Source organism: Lepidothrix coronata, unplaced genomic scaffold (assembly GCF_001604755.1).
Source record: "Lepidothrix coronata isolate B3197 unplaced genomic scaffold, Lepidothrix_coronata-1.0 Scaffold9, whole genome shotgun sequence".
NCBI classification, from domain to species: domain Eukaryota; kingdom Metazoa; phylum Chordata; class Aves; order Passeriformes; family Pipridae; genus Lepidothrix; species Lepidothrix coronata.
In genome coordinates, this window is record NW_016690189.1 from 5,062,939 (window position 1) to 5,084,089 (window position 21,151).

A 21,151-nucleotide genomic window follows, 5' to 3' on the forward strand; every position below is an offset into this window, starting at 1 on the left:
TTTTTTTTTTTTTTTTTTTTTTTTTTTTTTTTTTTTTTTTTTTTTTTTTTCGCTTTGCAGAAAATGAGACTGTACAGAAGCTCCTGCTTTGGGGACCAGGTGCTTGTTGTGACTTAGCTATTGAATGCAGCAATTAAGTAAATTCTAAAAACTAATTTGTCTAAATTATTAAACAAGACCCTCAGGTAACTGCATTTTCATAATCTGTTTACTATATGACAGTAATCATCAAAATATTGTACAGAAGAGGTATTAAAGGAAAGGTTAATGTATGCAGCACCTGGAGAACTCACTTTTTAAATGATTTTGCATTGCCTTCTCTTAAGGCATGAGATTAATAAAGACATACACTGGAAAAAGGGTGTAAATTCAAGAATTTTGCACTATTGTAGTGCCAGGTTGATTATTGTGTCTTTTAAAGTACTTAAAACTAACAGCAAAAGTAAAAAGATGCACAATTGTACATGCACAGTTATTCTTTGAATGTTAGGTAGCAGTCCAGATATTCTGTACTAGTAAGGTGTGAAGCACTATCAAATGAAGGACATCAAATGTATGATGTCCTAAATATAGTGACATTAAGTATTTTACTATAATTAAGTATTACAGGCAATATCATAAATCATGTGAACTTTTGAGTCAAATGAGTGTTAGAATATTTTCATCTCTGACCTTTAAGTCACAAAAAAATCCAACTGCTCTGTAGAAAAATGCAAAATCTGATCTGACACACATTTGTATCTTTTGTTCTATATAAACTTTTTTTTTAATCTATAGAAACTAATATTTTATTTCAATGAATAGGAATTCAATATTTATTGACAGTAAATTATATACCACACATGAGTTTATTTATGGTCTGCTATTCCTCATGACCAGAAAGGAAAAAAAAAAAGAATTTTTTTTTTAATTATTACTCAGTTTGTTCTCTTTGAAAAAAATAAACCTGCAAAACCAAAGAACAAACAACACTATACCAAAAAAAAACAGGAAAAATGAAATATAATCAAATAGAGTTTAGCTTAATCTATAAGAAATGAAAGATAAGATTTCTATAATAAACTTGATAAACAGCTCTGTTATTTCTTTGTGGTTCTTTCACAATTTTTTAGAGACTCAGGAGATTAAATTCTGTGGACTTAATAAAGAGCAGTTCTGTGTGGGGATCTGGAGGCTAACCTATTAGTCAAAACATACTTTAGGTCAAAATGAAAGCCTCTGTTCATTTATTTCTGTTCAGAAAACATGGGAGTTCAGATGGAAATGTATATAAAAAAAGATTCATTGCTATTCAAAGTGACAAAACTGAATTACAGATCAGAAAAAATTAATTTGGACAATGGGAATGCCAGCGTTGCTTTTGCTGATTAATGATCAAGGTAAGACATAGTAATTGTTAAGAAGATATGAGTTATAAGGAAAAGAATTATTGATGAGATAAAGTATGCTTAGATGTATCATATGTAAAAGTTACATTCTCCTTAATATTTAATGCTATAAATAGTCTAGATGACATTTTGTCGACAAAATTTGATTATATTGGCTGATTCAGCCTAAAAAAGTCCTTAATTTCCAGTATTTGGTTAATCTTTATCTGACGAATTAAAGTTCTATACATTTTTTATCCTTATGTAGTCTACTCTTTATACCTTAACAGAGCGTATCACTCACAGATAACCTGTTAGACCATCTTTAATGGTAGACTGCCATACTTTTACAAAGTCCTCAGTGTTCATAAAGTATGTTCTCCTATAGTGATAATACAACACCTATGCTCTATGAACTAAATAGTAACTTATATTAGTAGAAAATTTACTTAGAAAGTATAATACAAATGTTAATTTGGAATATTAGTGGAGAATATTTCTTAGTAAATGGCCCGTAAAATTTGACATTTTCTTTATAAAATGTCTTTTTTTTCTGCAGTAATATATGGTAAATTAATGTTTTGAAATTGAACTACTTATGAGTGTATTGGTAAATTATCAATTTGTTCTTGCTTCAAAAATATCTATCAATAGTATTTTTAAAAATATGTCTGAATTTGGAGATCTATGCTAGAGCAAAAGTAATAGCTGTAGATAACAGAACAGTTCCATGATCCTAATCAAGTCAAACAGCATTTTTCACACTTCCCCATGCTGTCACACATGGGTTATAAGCAGTTTGAAATAGAAATAGTGAAAAAAATTATAAGATTTAAATCAAACAATTCAGAAAAAAAAGTCTGTAAAGTCATTTCTTTAAATGAAAAATTATTTAAAGAAAATAAATATTTTGAATAAGTTACAAGAGCTCAAAGAAGGGTGTGCATGACTGTGTTTAAAATTCAAGAACACAAAATTCTTATACTCCTATCATAGTGCCTTGAGTTGTATATATGAAGAGACAAGCTTGTTAATTCTCATGCCTGGCACAGGCTGTTGTTGTCAGTGATATTTTTTGCCATCATAGTTTCAAATCCAAATCACATGGAAAAAGAAAGAGGGAAAGAACAAGAAAATGAAGAAGTGTCCAATGATTTTCAGTAACTAGCTGTATTTCTTTCTATAACCTAATATCAATCAATGTAGGAATAATGCTGAAGAATCTTACTAGAGTGGATATTTTAGTCCTCAAGCAAAGGGAAACTCAGGTTTATTAGTATATATTTCCCATGAGCTGAAATCATTATTGCATTTAATTGCTTGACAATTACTTCTGTCACATCAATCTAATGGTTAAACCAATTATTTATATTACAAAACATAGTTCTGCACCAAACACTAATTGAAAAACACAAGCAGTTCTTCAGCATTGCTTAACCTATATGTTATTAATATTGGAAGGTCTAGGTTTAGAGATTTTGGGGGACATTAAAACTCAGGTGATAAGAGTTTTTAGAGATTTAATATATAAGCTCAAAATTATAGCTCTCATAATCCTGTTTATGAGATGAATGTCAAGTTAGGTAGACCTGATAACTATCACAAATATTTTTTTTCCTCCTTAATTCAGGCTACATGAGCTACATGCTCTTAGGAGATTTATATCCACAAGATGGCAGCTCTGTTTGCATGGTCACTATTTTTTGCAATACTCAACTTGAAAACCATAACACAGGGTTTTTTTGGTTTTTTTGGTTTTTTTTTTTTAATTTTATAGTAAGCAGGCTTTTATACCTCCTGAGGAACTTAAAAAAAATCTCCAAACAATCCCAATAGTTATGCACTAATTAACCACAATGAAGAGGTAAAATTTGCTAGGTGTTGAGTAGATTATAAGAGGAATGTTTAACAGCACAAACTTTATTTTTACAGTTTTGAAAGAATCTCCATTCAGACCCGTATGTTCTTCATGCTTCAATTTCTACACTATCAAACCTATCATAGCCTTTGACAGATTCAATTTATAGAATACAAAATATTCTACTGAGAAAAAAGGAAGTGCTTATATGCCTAATGGTAAACTTAGGTTGATAGATTTCCTCTATAGATAATGATATATTTTATTTTTCTTAATACCTAAACTCATCAAGAATGTTCATTTATTTTACTAAAATCTAATAGATAGCTTTATTTTAAGGCAAAAAATTCTGAGATGTTTATATGTACAGATCAACTACATACAATGAATAACTGTTTCTGCCCTGTAAACTTAATAAAATACAAAAAACCATAAATAGCAGGTTCCAGCTCTCTTCCAGGGCATCACTCACAGCTGAAATGATTAGTGAGAATATATGTGAAAGCATTTTCTTTGTCAATGAAACTCAGTAAATTAAAATGAAGCTTTACTAAAAAAATGCATAATTTCACATGGAAATAGTTTGTCCATTGGATGGTCATTTCAAAGGAAACTATTTGGCCTAGCTACCTGTCTATATGCAGTCTTTGATGGCACTTCTGGAGTGGAATCACTGGTCCCTCAGAGAGGAAGGAGTAAGGAATTCTGAGTTACCTAAAATTTGTCTTTGACCAAACCCCTTTGCACATATCTTTATAAATCAGTGGATGGGAGCTTATAGACTGTAGTAAATGCAAAACTGATTGATGTGACTTGCCTCTTAATGAAAAAGAGTAAAACTGTTTTTAAGTAGTGTGGGGCAGGAGTGCATGTATGAATGTTTATCATGGATCACTAACTTGGGCACTAACTCATTAACAAGGCAGCAAAGCAATGATTCATGGTTTAAGGGCACATGCCTACTCTCTCAGCGTTTAATATAATGAAAAAAGCACAGCTTTGGGATGTGAAATTCCAACATCATGGTTTGTAACCTAGGTTGCATCAGCATTGACCAGGTTAAGGTGTGCAGCAGAAGAGACGTAGATTAAAATGGTCTAAAGAGAAAAGGTGATATGATGGAAGGATAAAGGTAATTTGAGATAGTTTAGACTTCTGTGAAGATAGAGCAAGCTGTCCAATGCATGACATGAACCTGAACTCAGTTAGAGCAGATGATTCACTGCAAATTACAATCCCAGAGTGACCGGTTCATATAGCCAACTGTAACAGCACACCACTTGTCAGAGCATTGTCATAAGAGCAGTTCTGGTCTTTCATCAGAGAATGTCAAAGTACATTTATGTCATGAAGTTACATTTTCATTCCATAAACTAAACTGTGAAAAGAGTGTTACAAAAAAAGGGTTTCAACTTTTTGTCTGCATCTATATGGGGGGGGGGGACAACATTCTGTGTCAGGATAAGTTGACTGTTTTTTCTGGTCTGCTATGTGAGGGTCTATTTTAATACAGGTTTTTTTAAAAAATAGGCAATTTTGTATGGATTGTAATAATGCAATAAAGATACCTGGGCCAAGAATTTGCAACATTCTAAAAAAAAATTTATGCAAAGATTAAATTTTTACACTGAATAGAAGAATTATCAGAAAAATTATAAATCTAACGTAAAAATGTCTACAGAGTTAGAAGGCTAAATCACTTTTTCAAAAGTGACTTAAGCTCTAAGTTGCACATATCTATGACTCGGCTATTTTACTGCCTAGGTTCAGATATTACTGGGCTAGCTGTGAATGCACCAAAATGTTCTCACAGGAAAGGGCAGAACCATGAAGATGTACTCACTGGGCATCAGTCATGCCACAGAGAGCATGAGGAGTGCCTGTCCTATATGTTCAGTTAAGAGCAATATCATGTTTATTCAAAACAGAGCTGGTTTGAACTGCTGTTGCAAATCAGGAACACTCTCAGCTGACTGACCTTCATTTGAGCATGACACAGATATCATCTAGATAGATTAAGAAATGTGGAAATATTTTTTACTGCTCTGATGATCATATCACTGCAATACTTCAGCTGGTCACAAGATGGTCACAAGCATCTCCTTTGAGATGCATCAACCTTGCCAAAATGACACCATTTTTTAAACGGCTACAATTTTTCCATAACTGGAATCTTCAGAGAAACATTTTACAAATCTGATTCCAAAACTAGATGGTATTCATACATAAACTCTGAAGAATTTTTGGATCTCAGAATTACTGGATGTCAGGGAAAAAATTTCTAAGACAAACCTAAGAACACAATCACACAAATTTTCTGCATAGCATAGGTTCCAAATAGTCTTTTGATACCTTTGGAAATCATCCCTTTAGCACCTTCCATAATTGTTTTGAAAATCTTGTATTTATTAATCAATTATGTTTTGACTAATAAATTACTTCATTATGATGCTTACCATAGCCATATGGCAGATTTTGGAACGTTTAGGTTGTCCCCCTAAGTTCCTTAAAATGATCATCTCACTCCATGAGGATCAGCACAGCCAAGTCAGATATGGCAATGCACTTTCTGACCCCTTTCTAATAAAGAATGGTGTGAAACAAGGCTGCGTTCTTGCACCAACCCTATTCACAATCTTTTTCAGCATGATGCTCCAAAGGGCCATGGCAGACCTCGATGATCAGGACGGTATCTACATTCAATATCGTACTGATGGAAGCCTATTCATCCTAAGGCGACTGAAGGCCCACACCAAGACCTTAAACCATCTTGTCTGGGAGCTTCTTTATGCTGATGACGCCGCCCTTGTCACCCACACAGAAGCAGCTCTGCAGCGTTTAACATCCTGCTTTGCAGACACTTCTGTGCTCTTTGGGCTGGAAGTCAGCTTAAAGAAGACAGAAGTTCTCTATCAACCGGCACCTCAGGAAGTCTTCCATCACCTCCATATCATCATTGGCAAATCAGAGCTCAAATCAGTCCAGCAGTTTAATTATGTAGGTAGCCTCATCTCCTCAGATGGTAAGATTGATGGAGAGATAGACAACAGGTTAGCAAAGGCATCCAGTGCCTTTGGAAAGCTTCATAAAAGACTCTGGTGAAATAAACACTTGAAGAAAAGTACAAAGATCAGTGTTTACAGAGTCATAGTGCTGTCTACTCTCTTATATGGATCTGAATTGTGGGTCATCCACCACCACCTGCGACTCCTAGAACGCTTCCATCAACGCTGTCTCCGTACAATCCTAAACATTCACCAGTCAGATTATGTGACTAATACATCTGTTCTAGAACAAGCAGCAGTCACAAATATTGAGGCCATGTTGCTGAGAACACAACTGCGTTGGGCAGGGCACATCTCAAGGATGAAAGATCACTGCCTCCCTAAGGCTTATGGTGAACTTGCCACTGGCTGCTGCATGAGAGGAGCCCCGAGGAGAAGATACAAGGACTCTGAAACAACATCTCAGCCTTGGCCATATTGATCAACATAACTGGTCTACTTTGGCCTCCAATCGGGAGGTCTGGAGACACACTATCTTCAACACTGCTGATGCTTTTGAGAAAGCATGCAGGATCACTCTTGAGGAGAAAAGACAGTGGAGAAGGAATTGTGCCTTGGAGAATATACCACCTAAGGAGTCTTTCAGCTGTGCCTTTTGCAACCGGATGTGTCTATCTCATATTGGCCTTTTTAGCCACCAGTGCACTTGTAACAAACGTGGGTAGAGCCCTTCCCAAATCTTTGTTCACAAAGCCGAGCCATGATGATGATGATGCCTAGATAAGGCATTTAAAGTTCAAAACCTGAAATGTTATTTGGTAAGTAAAAATATAAGAGGAAAAACTCATAATGACTTCACTCACAGGAGTCAGAACATAACCTAAATTATAATGTACAAACTTCAGAGCTTTTTTTTTTCTAATTTCCATTTTGATAACACTATCTATGTGTGTAAGCCCAAACAGAAAGATCAAAAGCACTGCTGGAAGTTCTGATTGCTGTGTTGTATCGTTTATCCAAAGTAAGGATCATGGGGTAAAAGAATGAAAATAGTACTTTGAATAATAAATGTTCGTTTCTACATCTTGACCTGTAAGATAGTCGAACATCCTGGAGTGGCATTTTCAGACACTACTGCAGTGAAGGGAGGTCCATTAACATTTAAATCAGTAAGCAAAGGCAATTTTTGTAGGTCCAAGTCTGAAACACTGGTCTTTGAGAACAGCCCTCATGATCACTACAGAATATGATTCAGGCATCCAACTCTTGAAGATTTCCAGTGTTGAGCATGCCACATGCAAATTTACAGGGGACACCAAATGCATCACATGACATAGTGATCAGTGCACAAGCTGTACAACCCTTCCTCATTCACACAGGGATTAAAATTGTTCCTGAGTGTCATCCTAACATGATGACATTTTTAGCTGTTCAGTTGAAAGTTCATTAAAGAGGAAATTATTCAGAATAAATGTCAGTGTTTGGTGTTTTATCAGGAGATTTTGAGCCAGTATGAAATGAAGAGCTTTTTTCTGTAGCTAGCACGACAGTATACAAAATCGTCACACTAAAAAGGCAGAGGTTACTGATTGAGCTACAGTTCTGTGCTGACTGACCAAACAACCTTTCTGATGTGTTCAATCTAAAGTCAAATTCGAACTGACAAATAGCTACATTTTTGTTATTTATACACAAAAAAGGTTGCTTCCAAACCCATGTATAGCAATATCTAATACAGTCATTGCATTCTTAATATATATACACTGAAAATATAGGAAAAATATATTTTAAAAAAGAAGATACTAAGCCAGGTACTTGTCTTCAGTAATGATTGCTAAGGAATAACAGATATAAGACAAAGACCTTGAGGAGGATAACATATTAAGTGACTTAGTCTTGAAGATACTATCTTCATTCTGACATTGTTTTGAGAAACGGGAGAGGAAAAGGCAGGTGGTGTCAGAAGTCTCCATTAGTGGCTGAAGAGATGGTTTAAAAAACAACAGTGAATTGCTGTTATTTTTATATTAATATACAAAGTTATATATATGATGTATGAAGCATATAGTATGTTATAAAATGCATGTAAGCATATTTAAAAATAGAGTTTCTGATGGTAGTAAAAGAAAATAACAAAAAGATATTACTAGTACAAGTATTCAGCATTGTTCAATAAAAGTAATTCCAGGGGACAGTTGTAGTGAGAGAAAAAATAATTTTAAAGTAAAAGATGGTAGATTTAGATTGGATATGAGAAAGAAATTCTTTACTATGAATGTGGTGAGACACTGAAACATATTGCCCAGGGACACTGTGGATGCGCAGTCCCTGGAAGTATTCGCAGTCAGTTTGGATAGTTTTATCAACCTCGTCTATTGAAAGATGTCCCTGCCCATGGCTAGGTGATTTTTGAAGTCCCTTCCAATCCCAAACATTCTATGATTCTATGACTTCATGACAAAATCATAATTATCTGCCACCACAGATCATGTTTTGAGTGTTATAACACTGACATGCAATTTGTTTGTCCTCTTAAAGAGTTAATGTCTTCAGAATTAATATTCAGTAAAGCACAGATACACTTTCATGTAGATTGCAAAGCCTATACAAGAAACAACACTAACCACTACTTTATTAAGTAGTCTATTAAAATGATAGCATCTTAGGTTTTAGAGTAATTGCAATAATTAAAGCTGGTCAAACCATTCTGCACAAGATAGTCAGATGAATTTTAGGGAGAATTTTCAATTAGTCTGCTAAATTAAATCTGTCTTAGTTTGAATCTGTCTTTGTGATTCAAAATGGTAATGCTCTGCTATGTATGGGATTCAGTTTTAGATTAACACTCACAAATTCAGGTATCTACGTATGAGTTAGGTATCTTATCTCACTTTATAATCAAGACAGAACTAATCAATGCAATCATTGGAGCCTAGAAATAAGCTCAGTTTGCCTTAAGCTAGGTATCTATTGCCCTATACAGTTGTCTAAAAATGAGAGTTGTTTAATGTTATTTGAGATGACCAAGGTTATCTGAATCAACATGTCAATGTAGCTGAAGTCTCCTTTCTGAGAAGTGACAGGTGAACACTGGAGTTACAGGTGACCTGCACCCTCCTTGTCTGAGGTCTGCAGGTCAGGTAGATTACCCAAACATCACAAGTAGCAGAACACTTTTATGTTCAAGCAATTGAATAATTCCTTTAGTGGTTATTCAGACCATTGGGAAAATTTCAGCTGTTTAAATATAAGAACCTATATTTGATCGTTGCTATTTGACAGCCATCTGACCTAGGCACAGAGGGATGACATCTCCAGTGATCATAGAATCAGAGAATATCCTGAATTGGAAGGGGCACACAAGGATCATCGAGGCCAGCTCCTGGCTCTGCACAGGACAACCACAGAATACATCATGTGCCTGAGAGTGTTGTCCAAACTCTCCTTGAACTCTGGCAGACTTGGTGCTGTGACTACTTCCTTGGGGAGCCTATTACAGTGCCTAACCACCTTGTAGGTGAAAAACCTTTTCCTAACATCCAACCTAAATCTCCCTTAACCTAAACCTCATCTGACAAGTTATCTGCCATCCCAGTGCAGATATCTCCAATACCATAGGCCACTGTACTAGTTTGGGCTGGGGTAAAGTTAATTTTCTTCATGGTAACTGGTATGGGGCTGTGTTTTGAATTTGTACTGAAAACAGTGTTGATAGTATAGAGATGTTTTTGTTATTGCTGAGCAATGCTTGGAGCACCAAGTACTTTTGTGCTTCTCACTCCAGCTATCACAAGATAGCTGGTGGTGCACAAGAAGTTGTCAGGGGACAGAGTCAGGACAGCTGCCCCCAGGTGACCAGAAGAATATTCCACACCACATGGCATCATGCTTATCATATAATGCTGGGGGAAGGAGGAAGAGGGGGGAAGTTCAGAGTGATGGCATTTGTCTTCCCAAGTCACCATTATGCGTGATAGAGCCCTTTTTTCCTTGAGGTAACTGAACATCTGGCAATCCATGGGAAGTGGTGAGTGAATTCCTTGTTTTGCTTTGCTTATGTGTGCGACTTTATCTTAACCTACAAGTTTTGCTTCCAATTCTCTCTTCCATCCCCACTTGTGGGGGAGTGAGTGGGTGACTCTGTGGGGCTTTTTTTCCAGTTGGGGTTAGACCATGACAATCACTGTCTCAAGTAATACTGGATATTTTGGCAATTGATTTGAATCCTGTTTTCTGAGGTGAAATAGCACCTTTTCAGTGTTACCTACCTGCTTCTGTTACTTCCTAAAATAAGCATTTATCTCCTTTAGTCCATCCTTACGCTGTGAGCAGAGATCCTGTTCCTTCCATAATATTTGCATCAATACATATTTTCTACTCATATTCCATTCCAAACACAAAATGAAATTATGAATGTTCCTTATGTGACGAACCTCAACAAACTGAGCTTTAATCTTATTTCTAGGAATGGCAGACTTTGTCTGATTTTCTAAAAATAAGGAACACTGGAAAAATAGACTATTTGGAAAAATAGTCCAGGGAAACCAGAACTTAACAACAATGTGACTGTGAACTATAGTCTCTGTAAAGTCTTGCACTAGGAAAGTACATCTTCAGCACTGTTTTTTAAATTTATTGAAAATATAGTATTATTAATCAACTCAATAGAATGAGCCATTTCATTTGGTGGGCTGGTAGATAGAAAGAAGGAGGTTAACATCAACACACCTTTTTATACTGTCTGGATCTCTTATTTTATGTGCTTCTATCCTACACACCAACTAACTAAACAGCAATTAAAAAAATCAGCTTTACAAAGAACGTATGTTTTACTTCTTTTTCCTTTTCATATGTACTTAAAAACTGAACTGTGAGCTAAAATAATCCCAGTTATTGTAATTCTAGAGTGTGTGAGCATAAATTGCATATAGATCTTGAACTTGTAGATGAAGCACAGGAAGAATGGTAAGCAATAAAAGGTTTTATTGTCTCAATATTACCTAACATACACAATGGGAGGAAAATCAAAAGAATAAAGCTATTTTCATCAGCAGGATTGTGAGAATACATGTACTTTCTGAGGTGGGACTTCTCCATAATGTGTTTACTTTTTAATCACAAGGCTAAGATTTTAATAGATTTAATTTTTGTGAAACAAACATCAAAATGTATTTTTATTTGCTGAAGTAGACATTGGGATATCTAGAGCAGAGTGTTTGTTGATTCATTCTGCATGAAACTGAAATTTTTTTAAGAGAAAAATCTGTGAGAAATACCAACATGACAAAATTGGAGTTGCATCCTATGCTAGACCTTTGTTGTAAGTTTTTCCCTCTTGTTGCTTCTTTCTGAAAGCCATATCAAGAAATTGTTTTTGTACATTAGTACCTATTAGCACAATATCTCACTGCATCTGCAGTGTAACACTTTCTTTGGTTCTATGAAATTGTATAATCCACTATTTTAGTATTAATTTGATTATGTTTCTCTTGCTTCTAATTAGTTTTATGAAATAAATGTTTTGTTTGTTTGTGTATAGTGGGTTGACCCTAGTAGATGCCAGGTACCCACCAAAGTCACTCTATCACTCTCCTCCACAACAGAATAGGGGAGAGAAAATATACCAAAGGGTTCATGGGTTGAGGTAAGGACATCAAGAGATCGCTCAGCAATTATCATCATGGGCAAAACAGACTCAACTTGGGGATATTAAATGAATTTATTAATAACAAAATCAGAGCAGGAGAATGAGAAGTAAAATAAATAATAAAAACACGTTCTTCTCACCTCTTCCTCCTTCCCAGGCTCTACTTCCTTCCCCACAGTAGTGCAGGGAAACAGGGAATGGGAGTTATTGTCAGTTCATCACATGTTGTTCCTGCTGCTGCTCAGGGAGGAGTCCTTCCCCTGCTCCAATATGGGGTCCCTCTCACAGGAGGCAATTCTCCATGAACTCTCCATTCTGAGTCCATCCCACAGGCAACACTTCTCCATGGGTCACTCTTCCACGGGATGCAGTCCTTCAGGCACAGACTGCTCCAGTGTGGATGCCATACAAGGCTACAAGTCCTACCAGGAAAATCTGCTCCAGCATGGGCTCCTCTCTCCACAGATCTGCAGGTCCCTCCCTGCCAGGGCCTTGCTGCAGCATGGGCCTCTCACAGGTTCACAGCCTCCTTCAGGCATCCACCTGCTCTAGCGTGGGTCTCCTCCGTGGGCTGCAGGTGGATCTCTGCATCCTTACGGTCCTCCATGAGTTGCAGGGAGACAGCTGCTCCACCATGATCTGCACCACGGGCGGCAGGGGAACCTCAGCTCTGGCACCTGGAGCACCTCCTGCCGCTCCTCCACTGACCTTGGTGCCTGCAGGGCTGTTCCTCTCATGTAATTTCACTCTGCTCTTCTCTGGCCACAATCACATCTGCACAATAACTTTTTTTCCTTTTTAAATGTTATCATAGAGGTGCTACTACCATTGCTGATGGGCTCATCCTTGGGCAGCGGCAGGTCCATCCCAGAGCTGACCGGCATTGGCTGTCACATATGATGGAAGCTTCAAGCAGCTTCTCACAGAAGCCACCTCTGTATCTCCCCTCAACTACCAAAACCTGGCCACACAAACCCAATACATTGCATAAAGCCTATCTTTCTTAAACACAAAAATTTTGTACAGTCCCTTATATATACTGCTTGGTCAGTGAATTTTCTGTTTTTTGAGGACATGATAGCTATGCCACAGTAAAACACGCTTTCTTCCTATTTAAGCAAAGCAATTGAGGACATGCTTGAAAAAATGTGGAAACAGACCACTGTTTGACTGTGCTGACTTCACGGGTAGATACTTGTCTGCTCCATATTTACCAGGCTTTTCCCCCTACACTTCTAAAACAAACGTAGACTCACATTTTCTGCATTAACCTTGCTTTAACATAAATAAAATCCCAAATGGCTTCTAAAGTATATCTTATGATATAACCTTTCCTTGGATTCAGCTAATAATTAGCCATTATTTTTTTTATTTTCTACCATACTTCGAGTAACAAAATTATATAAATATTATCTTTTCTCAGTTTTCTTATTGAAGTTAATGACTCATATATTCTACTTCATCTGCTTTGGAGGAAATTAATAAAGTTTAAATCCTATTTTATCTTTTCTTTTCTGAAATTAATAATCTGTATGACCTTTGCTATCTTTCTTTGACTTAAAAAGCAATCTTCATATCTAATTTTGCTTTCCACGTTCTGAATTTCTGAACCCAGCTTTGCCTCTTTCAATGAAATTAACAGTTTTCTCAAATCAGTTTTTCTTAATTTTTATTTAAATGAGAGAATTTTTATTACAATTCCCTTACCATCATTTCTTGGTTTCTGCAAAAGGTCTGAAACAGTAACCGGTTAAGAAATATACTCTTTCAAACAATTAATTGGTATCTAATGCATTAGTATGTAGTTTCTTTCACCTCTGTGTCCCCCATGTCCCCTTCTCATCCTATATATTTTTCAGTTTTTAATGATTCTATATTTTATTTGTATTTTTGCCATTTTACCTCTGTTTTGTCTCAGTAAGGTGCACTTTGAGCCTCTAGCTACACAGCTTTCCTCCCACATGCTCTCTGTGCACAATCAAATTTGCAGTGTGGCTGTAATTCATCCCTGTGGCAAAAGGTAAGAACAAAGTCTATGAATCGCCTAAGTCCAATTGAATCCTTTAAACAGTCTTTATATTATCACTGTGCATACAAATGAGACTTGTCATTATAGTTTCCCCAGTTTATTTGTGTGCAGCTGTTAGATATGTACAGTCCAACAGAAGCCCCCTGGGGAAAAAAAACCTCCCAACAACCCTAGCATAAACCAGCCAAAACTATCTGACTTTTATGAGCTTTCAAAGTTGATATAAATGATGTGTCTTATTCAAAACAAAACAAAACAAAACCCAATATTCACATTACTTGGCAGTATGCTTATTGACAAGATAGATGATTTGTTTTTATTTTTTTTCTCTTATGTATTCGTTTGGCTTAGAATTATTAACATGAACTAAATTTAACACTTGAAATAAAATGGTTTTTGTGGATACACTGAAATCTGCAGGTAAGTCCTGAGTGTGTTTTAGGAGCTGGTCAAAATGTTTGTTTACTTCATATTTCAGACTTCTATGATGCCATTTCAGACCTTTGGTCAACTACTATACTTACGATCTCCTTGTCAATCATTATTTCTTTGCCATGTGATCCTTGTTTGTAAGTTAACCTCATGAAACTGATAGAAAATGTCATTGCTAGCATGACAGAAATTTAAGCTGTGATTGAAATTCTCACTTCTGAAATCACATATTTTCATAAAAATTGCTTTAAGACTACATTACCTGGATGGCTCCTGACTAAAAAAGTATTGCAGAATCACAGAATCACAGGATCACAGAATGGGTGCAGTTGGAAGGGACCAGAATGAGTCATCAAGTCCAACCTCAAGAACAGACAATTCTACATGAGAATCATAGAATCATAGAATATCCTGAGCTGGAAGGGACCCACTAGGATCATAAAAGCCTGGCCCTGCACAGAGCAGCCCCAAGAATCAAACCACGTGCATGAGAGCGTTGTCTAAAACACTTCTTGAACTCTGTCAGGCTTGGTGCTGTGACCACTTCCCAGGGGATCCTGTTCCAGTGCCCAACCACCCTCTGGGGGAGGAACCTTTTTCTAATATCCAACCTAAACCTCCCCTGACACAACTTCAGGCCATTCCTTTGGGTCCTGTCACTGGTCACTGCAGAGAAGAGATGGGTGCCCATCCACTTCCCCTAATGAAGAAGTTGTAGACTGCAATGAAGTCTCCCCTCAGTCTCCTCCAGGCTGAACAAACCAAGTGACCTCAGCTCCTCCTTGTATGGCTTTCCCTACAGACCCTTTACCATCTTTGTAGTTCTCCTTTAGATGCTCTCTAATAGCTTTATATCTTTTTTATATTGCGGTGCCCAAAACTGCACACAGGACTTGAGTTGAAGCCACACCAGCGCAGAGTAGAATGGGTCACTGTGGAAAAAAAAAAGTTAGAAAGAAGCTCTATCAAATTAAGACCTGCTCTTAAATCTGCAGAACTCGTGTAAAAATTCCCAACCATTTATTTAGCTTTGCCTCAAGGTGATAAGGAACACATAATCAATAACAAAATGTCAGTTATTTTCTTCAAGTTAGGTGAGGCTGAATCCCCAGTAGATTTAAACTAGTGCAGCTCTTAGTTGTTTAAATTCAGTTGTGTCTTTGTAGATTAAATAAGACTGTGTCAAAATTTAGTTTGAAGCTTTAACTTTGTACCAAAACATCTCTTATGAGTGAAACGTCATTTTAGGTTAATTTGAGGTCATTTAGAAGAAACTTAAAAGACAGATGAGACATTTTTAAATTTTTGATCACCAAAAATATTTTAATGAAATGATTCAGTTCATTAAGAAAAGTTCTTTGGGGAGTAATCAGGGAGGAATAGTAACCACATTAAATTACAGCACCCTTCTAGTCTGAATGATTTAAGCACAGAGCATTTTGTCTGCAATGGGTTACAGTGAGTCATCGTTGCTGCTTATGGTCCTTTATTCTCTCAAGCAACTCTTTTAAACCCCTCACTTTCATTCACTTTCTGTATGCATTATTCAACACCTTGAAGCATTAGATAGAAACTCATAACGAGACAATGATTATGCTTCAAAAGCTTAAAAAGAAGGGATTCCTATCTGGTATTTTCTTATTTTCTGTTGTAAAACACTGTTTTGTACTTGGAACTAGCCATGGTTCATGTTTAAAGAAATGTTCATCAAGATTATACATGTTCAAGGACAATATTCTCTGTACATACTGACTTTCCATGATGAATAATTTTCTTCAGCTGCCTTCAAGAACCCTAATTCCAGACATGCAAGTAAACAGCAATACACTGTGATGGTCAGGACTGAACAGTGCTGGTATCAACACAGGAAATGTGTTCCAGCTCTGCATATCCTTTAAAATGAAAAATATCTTCCTTGCAGTTCCCTACAGGTTAAGCGGAATGACTGTTTACTCAGAGATGACTGCACATGAGGAGACATGTTGGCATAGATAGGATCTCTCAGTAAAGAGATGAAAATGCCATCATTTTTTGAATAAAACATTTGAAATATTTAAGGTTGGATTGTTTGGTGATTTGTTTCATTTTTTAATTCCTTGAGCCAAATTTTAGCTACTTCTTTCTCATTTTGAATGAAAATAATTTGCATGATTAAAAACAGGAATCAGAACATTAATTTTATTGAAGAATTCTCTTAGAATATATATACTATTTTCCACTAAATGTAATTTCATATAGTTGTCTTTCAGATAGATGGTACTGAGGGATAGCTGCTGAGAGGAGACATTAATTTTCCACTGTAAAACTAGATTTTAGACCTAGCTAAAACTATATTTCTTACAGCTATGTCAAGTCCTCCTTGACTCTTTAGCCTCTGTGTAGCTGCAGGGAAGGCAAATGTTGGAAATTCATAATGAGCTTTCTTTAAGCACAAACAAAACCTAAGAAAATGATTTTTCTAATAAAAAGAGTTCATTTCTACCTACCCATTAAAAAAAAAACTCCAGATTAGTCCTTTGTTCTCAGAAGCTAAAGAGCAAAATACGTCTTAGAGATGTGAATATAAAATACTACATAGAAATAATTAATAATAAGATCTGTAGAAACTGTCATATGTACATATGATGCCGTTAATTTAATAGAGGTTTACATTGTCTACATTGTTTTCCACAAAGAGTGCTGTTCCATTCTGTTTGACCTTAATTAGTGTAATTGATAGTAGTTTTAGAGCTGCACACCATTTTAATCATGTAGTTACAGCTTTCATGACAGAAGAAAAATGAAATAGCAGCTGGGAGTTATCTATTAATAGTGAGAGAACAGAAAGGTAAAAAGAAAGACTGTTCTCTTCTAGGACTTCAGGGCTTTTATGGCGTTAGTAATGAATGACTAATGTATTCTAAGAGGAGCACACTGATCTCCAAGGATGTAATGAAGGGCAGTAGGAGGTAGGATCAATATGAGTTAGAAATTTTGTATCATTAGGAAATCATATAGCTACAAGAGTATATAGATAGACCAGAAAAAATGTCAGAGCTTGAGAATATAAATCATGTGTATGTATGCATGTACGGATAGGATTACCTGGGCACGTGTACTAGGGGTTCAGCTCTGTCATAGAGAGTGCTTTAAAGTTTCCTGGAGAAGCATGCAGTGATACAGCAGGTCTCCAGGTTAGAGTGAGAATGACAGAACAATCAAAAACTTTTTTGAGATGTGGTTATTTGGAATGGATTTGAAACAAGACCAGGGTATAATGAAAAACAGACAATAAATGAGAGTTTTGAAGTTGTAAGCAAAACATACTAAATTAGTGGATTTGTTCATTAGCTTCAAGTGGTATTTTTTTTCTGGAAGGTTTCTGCTATCACTGTTAGTGGCACTTAGTTTCTGAGGTTGGGAGGCTTTACAAGGAAAGAAAACTTATTCTACTCTGTTCTCTCTGGCACGTTACTTTTTTGCAAAAATTACAATGTAAGGTCAATTCATTCACAGATACTTAAAAATATTTTGTATGTAACAATTACGTTTTTCTTCTTTAAAATAAAAAGGAAAAAAATGAACACAGAGTTTAATTAAAAAGTATGGCAAAGAATGACATAATGGAAAGTGAAAGAATCTGGGGACATATGTTAGTTTTTAACTGTGCATGTAACCATCAAAATAAATAATGTAACATAGTTCTTATAACTTCAGCATAATCATACCTATTTCGAAGATCATACTGAAAAAGCTTAGATGAGATACCATATTATTCATAGCATTAAAATATTTTTGAAGTTCCAGTCTTTATGGTTTTTACATACAAACACTGCCAAGAATATGCAACCGTCTTACAGTTATGGGAACAGTCAGATGGTAAGAAAGAAAAAATATTTCTAAAGACTTGTAAAACAAATTCCCATTCTGCTTTTTTTCTGGTTTGCAGAATGATTGTTGATTTTTGTCTCTATATTCTTTTTTTTACTTGTATTTCTCCTCTCCTATATTATTGCACATCAAAATTACTCTGACAATAGGGATTATAAGATTTTACTGCCTAGGAAAAGGGAAAAACCTTCACCCTGTAATTATTTATAAAATGTACATATACTAAATCTGTTGCTGTTCCAGTTAACAGTATATTGTGGCTACATGATGGATACAGTTCTATTTTTAGGTCAAGCAATCAGAAAGGACACACCTTTTTTTTCTGTGTATTTTGCTATGGCATATTTTAATATTGTGTTTGATACACTAGATTTAATACACTAGGGACAATGAAAGTCTTAAAAACAAGAAAGTCCAGGTTACACACAGGATTCTGCCTTTGATGTGAGAAAATACACACAAAAATTATGTTTGTTACATAACTATAAAAAATTGGTACAAATCAGATGAGTTTTCAAGCAATTTTAAGTATACGTATTTAGTCTTGTACTATTTACTTAATTTCTAAACATACAAACATTGTTTTCTTTCTATATCTTCCTCTCCACAGGCTTAACTCAAGAGGTCCTTAGATACATTTCAGAAAATTAAAACTTTAATTTCCAGTGAAAGAGCAATGTACAACAAAACCCAGAGCAGATATTTGAAATCAGTTCACAGCTCTGATGAAGCACAGGACCTGATTTCATTATGATTTTCCTTTCACAATTATGTAAATTAGCATTCGTGATTCCTTCTTTGTCTTATAGAGCACTCAGTTCAAGTATGTGTAAAAACTTCAGAGATTTACCTGAAACTTATTTTCTAAGTTTCTTGTAGATATTAAATTCAACTTATTAATCAGTCAAAAGCACAACTTTCCCTCTATGAACAGTTATGCACTTTTTTGTTCAAAGCCACATTTTGGTCTACAGGATTTAATTTACTGGAGAAATTGTGGAAATGTCATTATCATCCACAACTGAAGAAAAAACCCCAAACAATAAAATAAGCAACAACGAAATCCCCAAATATTTATGTATTAATATATATATAAATATATATATTTAAATATATATAAATAAAATACCTAATCATAATCTGTCAAAGTTTATACATCCACAATTTGCTGAAAACAAATGGGATTTGTCATCTAAACATGACCTTTTTAAGACTTGTCTCAGATACATCAAGTTAAATAGAGAGATTTCATGCAAATGCCTAGTTTTATCAGCAGACCCAAGAGAATTCATATTAATTTTTTAGCTCATTCAAAATTTCTCTAATTTTAAAGACAACTATTTTTATTCCTCTCCTCATATTTTCCTAATTTTACACTCTTCAATAACACGCTGCATGATAATGTACCTTTCTTTGGAGGAAAGACTGGGTTTTTTTGCTGAATGAGACATAATGTGTGTTTCCTCATGGATACTTTTGCCATTATGTTCTCGACTACTTTATGTACGGAATCATAAATTGAACTGTGCAACAAAATCTGCTTAGCATGAACAGGTGTGTAAACTCCTCTGCAAACTCCCTAGATGATTTTACTTCCTCTTTCTGGTTGTGGATGGTACTACCTTATATGTACTTTCAAAAATTATTGTGTCAAGGTATTTACTATTTTATCCCGGAATATCCATGAACCACTTTAGACATGTAATCCTTGGACTTGATGACTGAATACACTAAAGGTTAGAAACACAGGTTGATTTTTAGCTTGCGAGTATAAAATGGGTTGATTCATATTTCAGGCTTCATATATGAGATCTTTATTATAATAGAAGTATTGTTTTTACAGTACTTCATTCTCCATTCAGTTGCAAGCTGGAGGTATCTGAGACTGACTTATCTTAAAAAGCAACATGAAGAGGATTTTTAGAAAAATATGTGAGGAATTTGATATGTTGGTTTTTTTCTCATTGGATGACTATAGCAATCACAGAACATCTTTTGTCTGAAAGGTCATATGAAGAAGTTGTTTGCACAGTACATTAAGTGGCTGTTGCTGAAAATGTATTTCAACCTTTCCTGAGTGTAATATATTAGGACGAAGTGTCTCAAATGTACTATATTGCATTTTCAACCCAGCCTTCTTAAGCAGTAATTACATCAGAAGATTAAGGGAACAAGAAGCAGAGTAGGCAAACAATCTGTTTCCAGGATAAATATTTCATTAAAATTACCTTTAAAAAAAAAAATCTAAAACATGCCCTTTGACACAGAGTAAAATCAAACTTTTCAATTTTCAATCTTGAATTTCTATCTACTGAACAAACTTTCTAACATCTTTCTATTTTCTCTTTCTTTCTGGCATGACTCCATCTCTAGCAAATGTTAAATGATTTGTAAAAACTTCTCATATTTACATGATATCCAATAAAAAAATGGCATTTTTTTCCATCTTGTCTGTAAAATATTGTTAACTTTATCATATATACCATCATTGACTTTATTATTGATGATAAGAAGTTGACAACTGCTTCACACCAGGAGTCTAAAAATAAAAATCATATTTTGCCAAAGGAAAATCCAGTTTCTTGTAATAAAAGAAAGGAGGAAGCAGAAAATTTCAGTCTGTAGGTGATATTTTACGATGTAAGTTGTGCCACCAGTTAACTAGAAATTAAGAATTGATGGTTCTTGGCCAAGTATGAAAGTATTGCCTTCAAAAATAAAAAAGACAAAACCACACCAATTATTTTGTCTGGTACACAAAAGATTAGCCTTATAAATAATAAATTTTCTCAGAATCAGAGATTTGTGTTCACTCAATGATTCAACACTTCTAAAAGTCCTCTCACTGCTGCTACATAATCTCTTTTAACTGAACAATTCATAGAAGGATTTATAGAGAATCAGTGTTGTGGAAAACCTCTTCACTCTGGTTGTTATGGAAAG

The 21,151-nt window shown here is 35.3% G+C and overlaps 1 protein-coding gene across 1 annotated transcript in view; it reads right to left on the minus strand.

Annotated features, from left to right (window-relative positions):
* MGAT4C (MGAT4 family member C) overlaps positions 1–21,151 on the minus strand; it is a 344,696-nt gene that overhangs the window by 139,454 nt on the left and 184,091 nt on the right. The gene's annotated exons all lie outside the window — the stretch shown is intronic.